We start from the raw sequence: 16,910 nt of genomic DNA on the forward strand, positions 1-16,910 counted from the left end.
ACACAATGGAGAGGCACTTGGAGGTAGTGTGGCCTAGTGGTCCGAGATGCTGGATTAAGGCTCCAGTCTCTCAGGAGGCATGGGTTCGAACTCCACCACTGCCATTTGACAATATAGGGTATCAGGTAATCCACCTGATGTGGTGGCCTGACTTTGTCCTAAGTTGCATGCTACTCTTATTAGCATAGCAACGTTTATTCGGCACAGTGAAGCAACCACTGTTACCAAAAGGACAAGTGGATGTTTGAGTGGCTCCATGTTGACCCTACCATTTCCAGGGCATACGTATTTAACATTGCCCCAGTTTGACATGACCATGCAATCATTGCCCCACATGTCAAAGGTGAAATAAGCATTCATTGTGGTGTGGAAAATATCACCAAAGCTATGTATCTGATTCTTTTCACTTTTCAAACACTTGCAGTTCAAGAAAAGTCAACTCTTAAATGTTGCTCTTAAGTCTGATTATTTAGCATGTGTCATCTGACCGAGCCAATAAAAAAACAAAACACGAGGTAGACTTTCAAGAGAGTTGAACCTGGCCAATGTTTGCTACAGTACAACGCCACATTTTATGTTAAAGGCTTAACTGTAAAATGGACAGTTGTTGTACAGCCATGTTTTCGCTCACGCTGAAGTCCACATTGATGAACTTTTGTTGTTGGGCTTATCTGGGATTTCAAACCCTGTACTTCTCTCATGCTTGATAGAGAAATCCAGCAGGGAAGCATGTTGTTTGTATTGCACACAGTATCTAAAGAGTCACTTCTTTAGCTTGTGGGCTCGTCCGGGAGTTGAACCCGGGACCTCTCGCACCCTAAGCGAGAATCATACCCCTAGACCAACGAGCCAAGCTGCAGCATTACACTATGTCCTCTCAGCCAAAGCCTGCTTAGATGTGTCACACGTGAGTATGGCTGAGCTGAGAAAAAAAAATGCAGGCACAGTGGAGCAGTTCTTGTAGTTTGGCCGAGTGGTCTAAGGTGCTGGATTTAGGCTTCAGTCTCTGTGGAGGCATGGGTTTAAATCCCACCACTGCCATTTCACAATGCAAGATGTCAGGCAAAGAGACTCATGAGGTAACCTGAGGTTGTCTGAAATTGCATGCACTTCTTATTGGTGTACTTGATGGTATCAGACTAGCATGATGCAACCACTGTTACCAAAAGACAAGTGGATGTTTGGCTGGCTCCATGCTGACTCTTAAGAAATTCCGTCCATATTCACATTGCCATGGTTTAAGATGACAAAGCAGTCATTGCCACAAGTATCTTTAGTGACATAAGCATTCACTGTGGATGGAAAATATCGCCAAGGTCAATATCTGATTCTTCTCACTTTGAAAACACTTCTCATTCAAGCAATGTCAAATGTTGACCTTTGCTCTTAAGTCTGATTGGTTGAAGGTATTTAGATGGTAGCACTGCTTGCTGTTGAAGGAGCAATAATCATTGACAGTTGAGTACCTTGACTAGAGTTTGTGAAGCACCACTGAGCAGAGCCAGAGCGATACTGAAAAACCCTAAAAAATGTAATGCTCCAGTCTCTCAGGAGGTGTGGGTTCAAATCCCACCCCTGCCATTGTTTCAGGACTTGCCTTCAAGATTATTGAAGGAAAACTGTGCAAATACGCAGCATTGTTTGTCTCCCATTGTGTGTGCCTAATAAGAAGTCATTGTACTAAACACCAGGAAGGCTCAATGCTTACCTTCATCCATGCTCTGTTTGCCATCAGGTGACAAAGCATTCACTGTCACAAGCATAAAAAGCGAATTATCTCTGTCTTCTGCGCCAGTGGATAAAGATATTGAGGGAAAATGGAAAAGGACTATAAAGAGGATCACAGCAAGGTCCACTAAATGCTCACCTTTTAGACCTGCTGAAATTTTAGTTCCCACAAGCTCAGAAAGATTCCCAGAACATTGAACCACAAACATCCAAGCCCCTGTACCTGAAACATTGAGCAGATTGATGCAGCCGAAGTGTGCTGGGCCCATAACCCAGAGATCCCTGGATTAAAACCATCCTCTCCTAAATGTAAATTCTTTAGAGGAGCAGGCTGTACCTTGAGTTTCCATCCATACTCACTTTGCTTTGTTATCAGATGACGAAGCTTTTATTGCCACAAGTGTCTAAAGTGAGTATTCTCTCTCTTTTTCTGAAGTGGACATGTTCAAGATCATTGGATGGAATTGGGAAAATCACCAGAAAGAGGGTCATAGCAAGAATGTTTCTCTCCTTTCCATCCCTATTCACATTGCCCTGTTTTCAGATGTCTAATCATCCTTTGCCACCAGTGCCTAAAGTCAAATGTCTTGCACCTTTATTGCAAAAGTGAATACCATCAAGAAACTTTTTGGGAACTGACTAAGAAACAACAAAGAAAGTCACTGCGTGGTCCACCAAATGCTGAACTTTAAGATCTCTAGGCTGGTGAAATCTTAGTTCCCAGGAGTTCCCGAAGATTTCCACCGAATTAGACCACAGTTTACCAAGCCCCCACTCTTGGCACACTGAGCAGAGTGGCGCAGCGGAAGCGTGCTGGGCCCATAACCCAGAGGTCGATGGATCGAAACCATCCTCTGCTAACTGTCAATCCTTTGGATCAACGGGATGTCTGTATGCTTTTCATTCACATTGTTTGTACTTAGATGCAAGTGTAAAGCTGCTGCTAGCTTCTTTACAATACTCACATCCCAGGCAATTGATATCATTCACTAATATCTTCCATTGATGGCTCTTATTTCCATTGAAATGTCTTAACTTAACCTGCTGATGAACTTTTGTCACTTGCTCATCAACTGTAGACACAATGGAGAGGCACTTGGAGGTAGTGTGGCCTAGTGGTCCGAGATGCTGGATTAAGGCTCCAGTCTCTCAGGAGGCATGGGTTCGAACTCCACCACTGCCATTTGACAATATAGGGTATCAGGTAATCCACCTGATGTGGTGGCCTGACTTTGTCCTAAGTTGCATGCTACTCTTATTAGCATAGCAACGTTTATTCGGCACAGTGAAGCAACCACTGTTACCAAAAGGACAAGTGGATGTTTGAGTGGCTCCATGTTGACCCTACCATTTCCAGGGCATACGTATTTAACATTGCCCCAGTTTGACATGACCATGCAATCATTGCCCCACATGTCAAAGGTGAAATAAGCATTCATTGTGGTGTGGAAAATATCACCAAAGCTATGTATCTGATTCTTTTCACTTTTCAAACACTTGCAGTTCAAGAAAAGTCAACTCTTAAATGTTGCTCTTAAGTCTGATTATTTAGCATGTGTCATCTGACCGAGCCAATAAAAAAACAAAACACGAGGTAGACTTTCAAGAGAGTTGAACCTGGCCAATGTTTGCTACAGTACAACGCCACATTTTATGTTAAAGGCTTAACTGTAAAATGGACAGTTGTTGTACAGCCATGTTTTCGCTCACGCTGAAGTCCACATTGATGAACTTTTGTTGTTGGGCTTATCTGGGATTTCAAACCCTGTACTTCTCTCATGCTTGATAGAGAAATCCAGCAGGGAAGCATGTTGTTTGTATTGCACACAGTATCTAAAGAGTCACTTCTCTAGCTTGTGGGCTCGTCCGGGAGTTGAACCCGGGACCTCTCGCACCCTAAGCGAGAATCATACCCCTAGACCAACGAGCCAAGCTGCAGCATTACACTATGTCCTCTCAGCCAAAGCCTGCTTAGATGTGTCACACGTGAGTATGGCTGAGCTGAGAAAAAAAAATGCAGGCACAGTGGAGCAGTTCTTGTAGTTTGGCCGAGTGGTCTAAGGTGCTGGATTTAGGCTTCAGTCTCTGTGGAGGCATGGGTTTAAATCCCACCACTGCCATTTCACAATGCAAGATGTCAGGCAAAGAGACTCATGAGGTAACCTGAGGTTGTCTGAAATTGCATGCACTTCTTATTGGTGTACTTGATGGTATCAGACTAGCATGATGCAACCACTGTTACCAAAAGACAAGTGGATGTTTGGCTGGCTCCATGCTGACTCTTAAGAAATTCCGTCCATATTCACATTGCCATGGTTTAAGATGACAAAGCAGTCATTGCCACAAGTATCTTTAGTGACATAAGCATTCACTGTGGATGGAAAATATCGCCAAGGTCAATATCTGATTCTTCTCACTTTGAAAACACTTCTCATTCAAGCAATGTCAAATGTTGACCTTTGCTCTTAAGTCTGATTGGTTGAAGGTATTTAGATGGTAGCACTGCTTGCTGTTGAAGGAGCAATAATCATTGACAGTTGAGTACCTTGACTAGAGTTTGTGAAGCACCACTGAGCAGAGCCAGAGCGATACTGAAAAACCCTAAAAAATGTAATGCTCCAGTCTCTCAGGAGGTGTGGGTTCAAATCCCACCCCTGCCATTGTTTCAGGACTTGCCTTCAAGATTATTGAAGGAAAACTGTGCAAATACGCAGCATTGTTTGTCTCCCATTGTGTGTGCCTAATAAGAAGTCATTGTACTAAACACCAGGAAGGCTCAATGCTTACCTTCATCCATGCTCTGTTTGCCATCAGGTGACAAAGCATTCACTGTCACAAGCATAAAAAGCGAATTATCTCTGTCTTCTGCGCCAGTGGATAAAGATATTGAGGGAAAATGGAAAAGGACTATAAAGAGGATCACAGCAAGGTCCACTAAATGCTCACCTTTTAGACCTGCTGAAATTTTAGTTCCCACAAGCTCAGAAAGATTCCCAGAACATTGAACCACAAACATCCAAGCCCCTGTACCTGAAACATTGAGCAGATTGATGCAGCCGAAGTGTGCTGGGCCCATAACCCAGAGATCCCTGGATTAAAACCATCCTCTCCTAAATGTAAATTCTTTAGAGGAGCAGGCTGTACCTTGAGTTTCCATCCATACTCACTTTGCTTTGTTATCAGATGACGAAGCTTTTATTGCCACAAGTGTCTAAAGTGAGTATTCTCTCTCTTTTTCTGAAGTGGACATGTTCAAGATCATTGGATGGAATTGGGAAAATCACCAGAAAGAGGGTCATAGCAAGAATGTTTCTCTCCTTTCCATCCCTATTCACATTGCCCTGTTTTCAGATGTCTAATCATCCTTTGCCACCAGTGCCTAAAGTCAAATGTCTTGCACCTTTATTGCAAAAGTGAATACCATCAAGAAACTTTTTGGGAACTGACTAAGAAACAACAAAGAAAGTCACTGCGTGGTCCACCAAATGCTGAACTTTAAGATCTCTAGGCTGGTGAAATCTTAGTTCCCAGGAGTTCCCGAAGATTTCCACCGAATTAGACCACAGTTTACCAAGCCCCCACTCTTGGCACACTGAGCAGAGTGGCGCAGCGGAAGCGTGCTGGGCCCATAACCCAGAGGTCGATGGATCGAAACCATCCTCTGCTAACTGTCAATCCTTTGGATCAACGGGATGTCTGTATGCTTTTCATTCACATTGTTTGTACTTAGATGCAAGTGTAAAGCTGCTGCTAGCTTCTTTACAATACTCACATCCCAGGCAATTGATATCATTCACTAATATCTTCCATTGATGGCTCTTATTTCCATTGAAATGTCTTAACTTAACCTGCTGATGAACTTTTGTCACTTGCTCATCAACTGTAGACACAATGGAGAGGCACTTGGAGGTAGTGTGGCCTAGTGGTCCGAGATGCTGGATTAAGGCTCCAGTCTCTCAGGAGGCATGGGTTCGAACTCCACCACTGCCATTTGACAATATAGGGTATCAGGTAATCCACCTGATGTGGTGGCCTGACTTTGTCCTAAGTTGCATGCTACTCTTATTAGCATAGCAACGTTTATTCGGCACAGTGAAGCAACCACTGTTACCAAAAGGACAAGTGGATGTTTGAGTGGCTCCATGTTGACCCTACCATTTCCAGGGCATACGTATTTAACATTGCCCCAGTTTGACATGACCATGCAATCATTGCCCCACATGTCAAAGGTGAAATAAGCATTCATTGTGGTGTGGAAAATATCACCAAAGCTATGTATCTGATTCTTTTCACTTTTCAAACACTTGCAGTTCAAGAAAAGTCAACTCTTAAATGTTGCTCTTAAGTCTGATTATTTAGCATGTGTCATCTGACCGAGCCAATAAAAAAACAAAACACGAGGTAGACTTTCAAGAGAGTTGAACCTGGCCAATGTTTGCTACAGTACAACGCCACATTTTATGTTAAAGGCTTAACTGTAAAATGGACAGTTGTTGTACAGCCATGTTTTCGCTCACGCTGAAGTCCACATTGATGAACTTTTGTTGTTGGGCTTATCTGGGATTTCAAACCCTGTACTTCTCTCATGCTTGATAGAGAAATCCAGCAGGGAAGCATGTTGTTTGTATTGCACACAGTATCTAAAGAGTCACTTCTCTAGCTTGTGGGCTCGTCCGGGAGTTGAACCCGGGACCTCTCGCACCCTAAGCGAGAATCATACCCCTAGACCAACGAGCCAAGCTGCAGCATTACACTATGTCCTCTCAGCCAAAGCCTGCTTAGATGTGTCACACGTGAGTATGGCTGAGCTGAGAAAAAAAAATGCAGGCACAGTGGAGCAGTTCTTGTAGTTTGGCCGAGTGGTCTAAGGTGCTGGATTTAGGCTTCAGTCTCTGTGGAGGCATGGGTTTAAATCCCACCACTGCCATTTCACAATGCAAGATGTCAGGCAAAGAGACTCATGAGGTAACCTGAGGTTGTCTGAAATTGCATGCACTTCTTATTGGTGTACTTGATGGTATCAGACTAGCATGATGCAACCACTGTTACCAAAAGACAAGTGGATGTTTGGCTGGCTCCATGCTGACTCTTAAGAAATTCCGTCCATATTCACATTGCCATGGTTTAAGATGACAAAGCAGTCATTGCCACAAGTATCTTTAGTGACATAAGCATTCACTGTGGATGGAAAATATCGCCAAGGTCAATATCTGATTCTTCTCACTTTGAAAACACTTCTCATTCAAGCAATGTCAAATGTCGACCTTTGCTCTTAAGTCTGATTGGTTGAAGGTATTTAGATGGTAGCACTGCTTGCTGTTGAAGGAGCAATAATCATTGACAGTTGAGTACCTTGACTAGAGTTTGTGAAGCACCACTGAGCAGAGCCAGAGCGATACTGAAAAAGCCTAAAAAATGTAATGCTCCAGTCTCTCAGGAGGTGTGGGTTCAAATCCCACCCCTGCCATTGTTTCAGGACTTGCCTTCAAGATTATTGAAGGAAAACTGTGCAAATACGCAGCATTGTTTGTCTCCCATTGTGTGTGCCTAATAAGAAGTCATTGTACTAAACACCAGGAAGGCTCAATGCTTACCTTCATCCATGCTCTGTTTGCCATCAGGTGACAAAGCATTCACTGTCACAAGCATAAAAAGCGAATTATCTCTGTCTTCTGCGCCAGTGGATAAAGATATTGAGGGAAAATGGAAAAGGACTATAAAGAGGATCACAGCAAGGTCCACTAAATGCTCACCTTTTAGACCTGCTGAAATTTTAGTTCCCACAAGCTCAGAAAGATTCCCAGAACATTGAACCACAAACATCCAAGCCCCTGTACCTGAAACATTGAGCAGATTGATGCAGCCGAAGTGTGCTGGGCCCATAACCCAGAGATCCCTGGATTAAAACCATCCTCTCCTAAATGTAAATTCTTTAGAGGAGCAGGCTGTACCTTGAGTTTCCATCCATACTCACTTTGCCTTGTTATCAGATGACGAAGCTTTTATTGCCACAAGTGTCTAAAGTGAGTATTCGCTCTCTTTTTCTGAAGTGGACATGTTCAAGATCATTGGATGGAATTGGGAAAATCACCAGAAAGAGGGTCATAGCAAGAATGTTTCTCTCCTTTCCATCCCTATTCACATTGCCCTGTTTTCAGATGTCTAATCATCCTTTGCCACCAGTGCCTAAAGTCAAATGTCTTGCACCTTTATTGCAAAAGTGGATACCATCAAGAAACTTTTTGGGAACTGACTAAGAAACAACAAAGAAAGTCACTGCGTGGTCCACCAAATGCTGAACTTTAAGATCTCTAGGCTGGTGAAATCTTAGTTCCCAGGAGTTCCCGAAGATTTCCACCGAATTAGACCACAGTTTACCAAGCCCCCACTCTTGGCACACTGAGCAGAGTGGCGCAGCGGAAGCGTGCTGGGCCCATAACCCAGAGGTCAATGGATTGAAACCATCCTCTGCTAACTGTCAATCCTTTGGATCAACGGGATGTCTGTATGCTTTTCATTCACATTGTTTGTACTTAGATGCAAGTGTAAAGCTGCTGCTAGCTTCTTTACAATACTCACATCCCAGGCAATTGATATCATTCACTAATATCTTCCATTGATGGCTCTTATTTCCATTGAAATGTCTTAACTTAACCTGCTGATGAACTTTTGTCACTTGCTCATCAACTGTAGACACAATGGAGAGGCACTTGGAGGTAGTGTGGCCTAGTGGTCCGAGATGCTGGATTAAGGCTCCAGTCTCTCAGGAGGCATGGGTTCGAACTCCACCACTGCCATTTGACAATATAGGGTATCAGGTAATCCACCTGATGTGGTGGCCTGACTTTGTCCTAAGTTGCATGCTACTCTTATTAGCATAGCAACGTTTATTTGGCACAGTGAAGCAACCACTGTTACCAAAAGGACAAGTGCATGTTTGAGTGGCTCCATGTTGACCCTACCATTTCCATGGCATACGTATTTAACATTGCCCCAGTTTGACGTGACCATGCAATCATTGCCCCACATGTCAAAGGTGAAATAAGCATTCATTGTGGTGTGGAAAATATCACCAAAGCTATGTATCTGATTCTTTTCACTTTTCAAACACTTGCAGTTCAAGAAAAGTCAACTCTTAAATGTTGCTCTTAAGTCTGATTATTTAGCATGTGTCATCTGACCGAGCCAATAAAAAAACAAAACACGTGGAAGACTTTCAAGAGAGTTGAACCTGGCCAATGTTTGCTACAGTGCAACGCCACATTTTATGTTAAAGGCTTAATTGTAAAATGGACAGTTGTTGTACAGCCATGTTTTCACTGAAGTCCACATTGATGAACTTTTGCTGTTGGGCTTATCTGGGATTTCAAACCCTGTACTTCTCTCATGCTTGATAGAGAAATCCAGCAGGGAAGCATGTTGTTTGTATTGCACACAGTATCTAAAGAGTCACTTCTCTAGCTTGTGGGCTCGTCCGGGAGTTGAACCCGGGACATCTCGCACCCTAAGCAAGAATGTTATGAATATGATATCAGGAGAAGAGACTCATGAGGTAACCTGAGGTTGTCTGAAATTGCATGTACCTCCTATTGGTGTACTTGATGGTATCAGACTTGCATGATGCAACCACTGTTACCAAAAGACAAGTGGATGTTTGGATGGCTCCATGCTGACTCTATCAATTCCATCCATATTCACGTTGCCATGGTTTAAGATGACAAAGCAGCTGTTGCCACAAGTATCTATAGTGACATAAGCATTCATTGTGGAGTGGAAAATCAAAGCTCAATATCTGATTCTTATCATGTGGAAACACTTGTCATTCAAGCAATGTCAAATGTTGACTGTTGCTCCTAAGTTCAAGAGAGGTTGAAGGTATTTAGATGGCAGCACTGGTTGCTGTTGAAAGAGCAAAAACTACTGACACGTGATCACCTTGACCAAAGTTTGTGAAGTACCACAGAGCAGAGCAGGAGCCATGGCAGGAGCTGAGGTAGAATGGCCAAGTGGTCTTAGGCGCTGGATTTAGGCTCCGGTCTCTGTGGAGGCGTGGGTTTAAATCTCACCACTTCATGACTTTCTTTCTTCTTTTGCTTTTGATCTCTGTTGTTCATTCCCCATTTTCATGTGGAGCCAGTATCAAGTCATTGTCAATTTGGAAATCGGTAAAGAAAAAAAAAAAAGAAAGAAAACTTTTTTTTTTTTCTTCCTGTACCTCTGGAGGCATAGCCTGGAGTTTCTCGACTAACGGAAGTGCAGGGACCTCGGCGATTGCTCACACCCTTCACTTCCGGCGGTGCCCCCAGGGAATCGCCATGTTGTTTACAAATACTTCGGGTAGAAAACCAACAGAGTTTAGCTATATATCACATTTTTCACGTCACTATATCACCATGTAGACTAATCTGATGTTTGTTAAGTCTATAAACACAATGATTGAAGAAAGGTTACTATTTCTGTGTGCACGTAATTAATATGGTTATCGTAGATTAGCTGAGCTAACCGTTAGCTGTTAAAAATATTTTTTCTAGCAGATATTTTAGTTACAACATGATTGAGCTAGCAAAGCAGTTTTGTGTTGCTATGTGTGGTATTTATTCAGTTTTGGGAAATCACAATGTCTAGAAAGTATCAGTGGCTGCAGCTGACAGGGACAGTTAGCAAAGCTAACATCAAGAAGTCATCTGTTAAAAGCCTCCCGTTGTCGGATATGACATGAAACTACTCCAGTTAGCTCAATCATGTTGTAACAAAGACATCCGCTGGAAAAAATATTTTTTCACGTTGACGAGACAGCATTTTGGGTGGAGCGGTCGCTATGGATGTGGAGCTTGCTGTTTCTGTAGGTACACATTTCCTGGAGACACCTGCACGTCTCGGCCCCGCCCCCTCCATTGTGATTGGCTAAAGCGCAGCATCGTTCAAACTCAAAGCCCCGCCCTCCCCCCCCTCACTAGTCGTTTTTCACACAGGGCTGCCGACAGATTCTACAGTGTAAATTGCAGAATCTGTCTTGAGAGATTAAGTCATTGTAAATACTCAACAGCAGCAAGACTTAATGCTTGCCTTAATTCATATTCATTATCAAGTGACAAAGCGTTCACAGTCACAAGTGAGGGCATTGGGAAAATGATCAAACAGAGGGTCACAGCAAGGTCCACTCAGTGCCTAACTTTTCAACCTGTACACTGGTTAGTCTTGCTTCCCACATGTTCCTAAAGATTCCCACAAAACAAAACCACAAATTACTTAGGCCCAGAAACTTAGAAACTAGAAACTTACTCAGAGTGGCGCAGCAGAAGAGTGCTGGACCCATAACCCAGAGGTTAATCTATCAAAACCATCGTCTAACCATTCATTGCCACAAGTTAGTAAAGTGTCTCTTTATATTTACAGCAAAACCTTGTTTGTTGCCCTACTGCAAGTCATTCCAAATTTTCCCAGTCCAACACCTAAATGAAAAATTCCAAGCCCAGGCTCATTAAAATATAGTGCCGATTCTTCAGTTTTGGCCCTGTCTGGTTAAGAAAAACATGATTTATTAATTTAGACCACGTTATGTCAAGAATATATTGAGAAACAATATATTGTACTATACACTGAACACTGGGTATTGTGTTGATCAAAATATAACAATTTGGAGTGAGATATTGCTTGAATCCATATTCCAGCTGGAATAGTTAAACAGCAAACATAGGCTTTAAGCTGAGATTCAATTTTGTCAAGTCTTTGTTAATATTATACAATGCTCAGATTACTTTAGGGGCTAAAAGTAATGAGATAACAGTAATGCCTGACTGCAGGATTCTGTTAATTTAGTTTGAACTGACATCTTTGTAAAATGTCTTTGCAAAGGCTTTCCCAGCAATTCAATCAAATTGAAACTGTACATTCATATTGTTTTTTCTCTAAATACGACCAAGGATATGAGTTTTCAGAGATGACAACTTCTTTTAAAACACTGAAGGTACACTTTCTGGTTTGGTCAGCATTTATTAACATTGTAGTCCTCATATTTTTTTCTTGGCTCACTGTTAACTAATTTTTTTGACACTAAGCTGTGAACTGTGTTGAGTTTACATTCAATGCAATGCATTCTAATTTAACCATACTTATGCAATTTGGAAATTCCTAGACAGTAGGGATGTGACAGAGGGAGGGCATGTGAAACACCCTTTCCCCCCTTTTTTAGTAAAGCATTTTGCATGAGAAGCTGTAGAGGCTACTGTTACTGGTTTACCATTTTTACTGACTTTGAAGACAACAATACCTGCTGCAGTGAGTCAGCAAATGCTTTGAACAAGGTTTTGAATATTCAGCCAATGTCAGTGTGACTTCTTTTAGTGTGTCAAATCTTTGGTCGACCTGCACAGTGTGTTCCCTCTGTACCTGTTTATTCCCAGGAAAGAATTCACTCAACAGCTCCAGTAAATGTTCTTAAAGCTTTCATGAGCAAAAGAAGCACACATTTGACTTGATGCTATGAACAAAGTAATTTGTAAACCTGAAACAGCAGGAAATAGCAGTTTGAAAAATCCAACTCAGATTGGACTTACTGCTTTTTTGTGGTCTCTTACTCATATCATACAGTTTTCATTGGTGCATGGAGTTGGCACGGTTGTCATGGAGATGGATCTGCTATACAAGTTAAGTTATAATTTCCTCTGCAGCACTTTCCCAAAGTCAGATATTGAGCAAGCGCTTCGGTCTTCACCGTATCACTGTTGTGCCACAAATAACGTGAAAGCAAACACTCAAGTGTAATATTGTGATTATACAACTGTTACCCACAAAATTAAATGTATAGTCAAAATGTATCGTGTTGAGGAGCAATTAGCTCTCTTTGTGACTGTGGTCTCCATTACAGTGGAAATACATTGGGTCTGACTAATAAGTGGAAAACAATCAGTCATATCAGTAGACTCCTATATGTAATTAAACCAAGTTTACTACTCCAGGTTGAACCTCAGTTTCCCAAACTGAAAAAATACCCCAGGTACAAACACAAAACTGCTTAGCTAGCTCAGTCTTGTCATGACCACAATATCTGCTGAAAAAAATCCATGTATTATATCAAGGTTTAGTTCCTACATCACAAACTACATGTTTTTTCAATGCTAGTATGGTATCTCAGTGGCACAGCTGATGGAGGATGCTGTAGGATGCCAGACGTTTCCTATAACTCAAGAGCACTGTAAAGTTTAAAAGTCAAAATAAATTGAAAAAAGATGGTGTAGGTGTGATCCATATGTAACAAAATCCAATCCAAATTTGATGGTATTTATCTTTTCAAAAACAACCTTTCAACTGCAGTCACACTCCGGCTTGCTGCTTTCCAGGGAGGCACGCATCTGCATTGAGAGGGCGGTCGAGCAGCACATAACACCAAAAATTAAATGAATCAAAGAAATTTAATTTCATAAAAGAATAAGATGCCTTGGAGATTTACTCTTTGCTTACAAGCCCACGGAAAGTCAACACCTGCGTCTTGAATGCACTAATCCCTGCAGTGCCTGGGATGCACCTGCCTATGAGGCTGCTGGGGAGGTAGACGTTGACCTTTGGCATAACATCAGTACCTGTTAGCGACAGCATGGAGGCAACATGTTCTGACTTCCAACTCGTCAAATCTAGCAGCTTGGACAGTGGCCATACGCTTCAGACTATGATGCTTATGGTACCAATTTTGCATCAGTTTTAGACACGTCAGTTTCAATGTTCATTTCCACTTGTTACATGCAAAGTGTCTTTTCAAAATAAACTTCCGTTTTTACAGGAATTGTAAGTCTTCACAGCAAAACCACTTCAGGTGTAGATAACAAAACTACATGGATTGATTTAGAAAAGTCATCTTTGTGAAGTTTGAAATTAGCACATTTGTGGTATAACTTAACTCATGTATGTAAGTTAACTAGTATATCACATGACGTATATCACCTCATGTATGTCTCTGACGTAGTTCAATAAAACTCAACATTGACTTTTGATTTCACACGACGTGACCAGCGGTCTCCTGAGTGAAAGTTTTGGGTGGTTTTGACCCATCCTTTCACCACAACTGCCTCCGCACACAGTCCAATTGCCAGAAAAAATGTCCGCATTGTATGTTCCTGCAAACAATGTTACGCTTGCACATTATTGTGTAGCAAATTCGTTGAAATTTAACATTTCAACAACACTGTGGTTAAAGTGGATAGGTTTAGGCACAAAAAACACTTGGATATGGTTAGAAAAAGATCATGGTTTAAAATACCCAACTTTGTGGCACAATCCCAGGAGGAAAAACAGCGATATGTTTAGAAAAAAACAATCACTTGTCATGGCACTATCCCCACCAACAGGCGGCTACAAGACACTCATATTTGGGGCCGTGGAAACACAGTAATGACTTGCTAAAACACAAATGGTTTTGTTGCATGTTGGTCTCAAACAGTGGTCTACAGTGGTCCATACCTTGGCAGACATCTTGCCTAGGTGACACACTCCCACCGTCCCCTCATTAAATTACATCAGTTCCTCTACACGTCTAATATTACACACACTAAAGGATGTCTTGTGCGTCAGTATTAGCCACCAAAGGGTGTGACCAAGCTGCTGTATTTGATGTCATGGGAATGACGATGGGTTGACAAGGGATGACAACAATGGGGGAGATGGTGGATTGGGACACCAGTTAAGGGGAACGATGGAGCTGGGGAGCCTTCAAAAATACAGTTAGATGGAGAGAGTGAGAAGGACAAGAGCAGAGTGAGGAAACTCTTGTAACAGAGGCAGAAGGAGAAAATAACAAGATATCCAAGCCAGTACTGAAGCAAGCCAGCTAGCCAATAAGTGAGTGGGGCCAGCCGGCCTGGCAGGGTGGGGCTGACAGTGCAACAGGCACAATGACAGAACCACTGGGCAGAGCTTTCTACTCTGCCTGGCTGTGTGAGCGCCTGTCACTCAGGGAGAGGCCGGGCTGGGCAGTAAGGTATTGAGAGATGGATCATGGTAGTTTAGCCCAGGAGATGGACCTGCAGCTTCAGGGAGGGTGGAGCAGAAAGCCAGAGAACCTATGCTTTCACAGTAATTATAATTATGTGTGTAACAGTGATAAACATGAAATGACATGTACTTTATATCACTGTTTGTGAGAACAGGCAATGCAGAGATGCACCAACTGAGCAGCAGCCACCTGTCTACATTAAATCCATATGATACATACAGCAAATCCAGATAAATGTTTGACATTTTTAAAACAAACATGAAAAATAGGGGAAAAGAAGGTTGTGATCCGACCATTAAATCTGTTTCAATCACAAAGCCAAAATGAGTTTCACTGCTGTGTTGAGTTGACTAGAGCTATATCACTTTCTGATAGCCAGTGGTGATATGTTTTTTCTCTGTAGCTCATAAAGGCTGCAGGGAACACCTGGGGAGACTCTCTCTCTGCCTTTCACACATACACACACACCCTAACACAGAATTCGACACAGCAAAAAACGTAGACATATACACTCACCGGCCACTTTATTAGGTACACCTTGATAATACCGGGTTGGACCTCCTTTTGCCTTCAGAACTATCTTAATTCTTCGTGGCATAGATTCAACAAGGTGCTGGAAACATTCCTCAGAGATTTTGGTCCACATTGACATGATAGCATCACACAGTTGCTGCAGATTTGTCGGCTGCACAATCATGATGTGAATCTCCCCTTCCACCACATCCCAAAGATGCTCTATTGGATTGAGATCTGGTGACTGTGGAGGCCATTGGAGCACAGTGACCTCACTGTCATGTTAAAGAAACCAGTTTGAGATGATTTGAGCTTTGTGACATGGTGCGTTATCCTGCTGGAAGTAGCCATCAGAAGATGGGTACAGAAGATGGGTACACTGTGGTCATAGAGGGATGGACACAGTCAGCAACAATACTCAGGTAGGCTGTGGTGTTTAAACCATGCTCAGTTGGTACTAAGGGGCCCAAAGTGTGCCAAGAAAATATCCCCCACACCATTACACCACCACCAGCAGCCTGAACTGTTGATACAAGGCAGGATGGATCCATGCTTTCATGTTGTTTACTCCAAATGCTAACCCCACCATCTGAATGTCACAGCAGACATCAAGACTCATCAGACCAGGCAACATTTTTCCAATCTTCTATTGTCCAGCTTTGATCACCCTATGTGAATTGTAGCCTCAGTTTCCTGTTTCCTTAGCTGACAGGAGTGGCACGCGGTGTGGTCTTCTGCTGCTGTAGCCCATCTGCTTCAAGGTTCGGCGTGTTGTTGGTTCAGAGATGGTCTTCTGCAGACCTTGGTTGTAAAAAGTGGTTATTTGAGTTACTGTTGCCTTTCTATCATCTTGAACCAGTCTGGCCATTCTCCTCTGACCTCTGGCATCAACAAGGTAGTTTGGTCCAGAGAACTGCTGCTCACTGGATATCTTCTCTTTTTCGGACCGTCCTCTGTAAACCGTAGAGATGGTTGTGCATGACAGTCCCAGTAGATCAGCAGGCAACCATGCCACAATTAAAGTCACTTAAATCGGCTTTCTTCCCTGTTCTGATGCTTGGTTTGAACTACAGCAAGTCGTCTTGACCATGTCTACATGTCTAAATGCACTGAGTTGCTGCCATGTAATTGGCTGATTAGCTATTTGTGTTAATGAGCAGTTGAACAGGTGTACCTAATAAAGTGGCCTGTGAGTGTAGATGCATACACATTCACCCACACATATACATAACATACAAGCACACACACACACACCTACAAATATTGAAATAACTAGATTCACACACCCAAACATCCAATAAATCAATATACTCCGTTCACATACACATACACATGAATACACACAAAACTAGAGACACACATTTGTGCAAATTTACACACACACATACAGATAAATAAAAAAATAAACATTTAGAAATGAATGCATAGCTGCACAGTTACAACAAAAACGTGACTAACTCGTATGTGCTCGATGACCTCACTCACACTTCCTTGCTCCCTCAAGCACACGACATGCGCACAACACGTTGATTGACCTGGCCTTTGTTAATGTCACATCTGCCCTCTCCTGTGTCCTCCTGGGCCCCGTCTGACTGGCTAATATCACCGATACGCTCCAGTGGGTTGAAATGTTAAAGATAACCTGCCTGATTCTGGAGACAAGAGGAGAGAGGTAAGAGGGCAG

General features: G+C 42.5%; 5 non-coding genes across 5 annotated transcripts; 2 read left to right on the plus strand and 3 right to left on the minus strand.

Moving 5' to 3' along the window:
* Nucleotides 1-779: 779 nt before the first annotated feature.
* On the minus strand, nt 780-851 carry trnap-agg (transfer RNA proline (anticodon AGG)). Its single transcript has one exon. It is a non-coding gene; the product is annotated as a tRNA-Pro (tRNA).
* A 1,665-nt stretch (nt 852-2,516) lies between these two features.
* trnam-cau (transfer RNA methionine (anticodon CAU)) lies at nt 2,517-2,588 on the plus strand. Its single transcript has one exon. It is a non-coding gene; the product is annotated as a tRNA-Met (tRNA).
* A 998-nt stretch (nt 2,589-3,586) lies between these two features.
* trnap-agg (transfer RNA proline (anticodon AGG)) lies at nt 3,587-3,658 on the minus strand. Its single transcript has one exon. It is a non-coding gene; the product is annotated as a tRNA-Pro (tRNA).
* Nucleotides 3,659-5,323: 1,665 nt separating this feature from the next.
* Nucleotides 5,324-5,395, plus strand: trnam-cau (transfer RNA methionine (anticodon CAU)). The gene has a single exon. It is a non-coding gene; the product is annotated as a tRNA-Met (tRNA).
* Nucleotides 5,396-6,393: 998 nt separating this feature from the next.
* trnap-agg (transfer RNA proline (anticodon AGG)) lies at nt 6,394-6,465 on the minus strand. Its single transcript has one exon. It is a non-coding gene; the product is annotated as a tRNA-Pro (tRNA).
* Between the last annotated feature and the right edge of the window lie 10,445 nt (nt 6,466-16,910).

The sequence above is a fragment of the Epinephelus lanceolatus genome, chromosome 7 (genome assembly GCF_041903045.1).
Source record: "Epinephelus lanceolatus isolate andai-2023 chromosome 7, ASM4190304v1, whole genome shotgun sequence".
NCBI lineage: Eukaryota > Metazoa > Chordata > Actinopteri > Perciformes > Serranidae > Epinephelus > Epinephelus lanceolatus.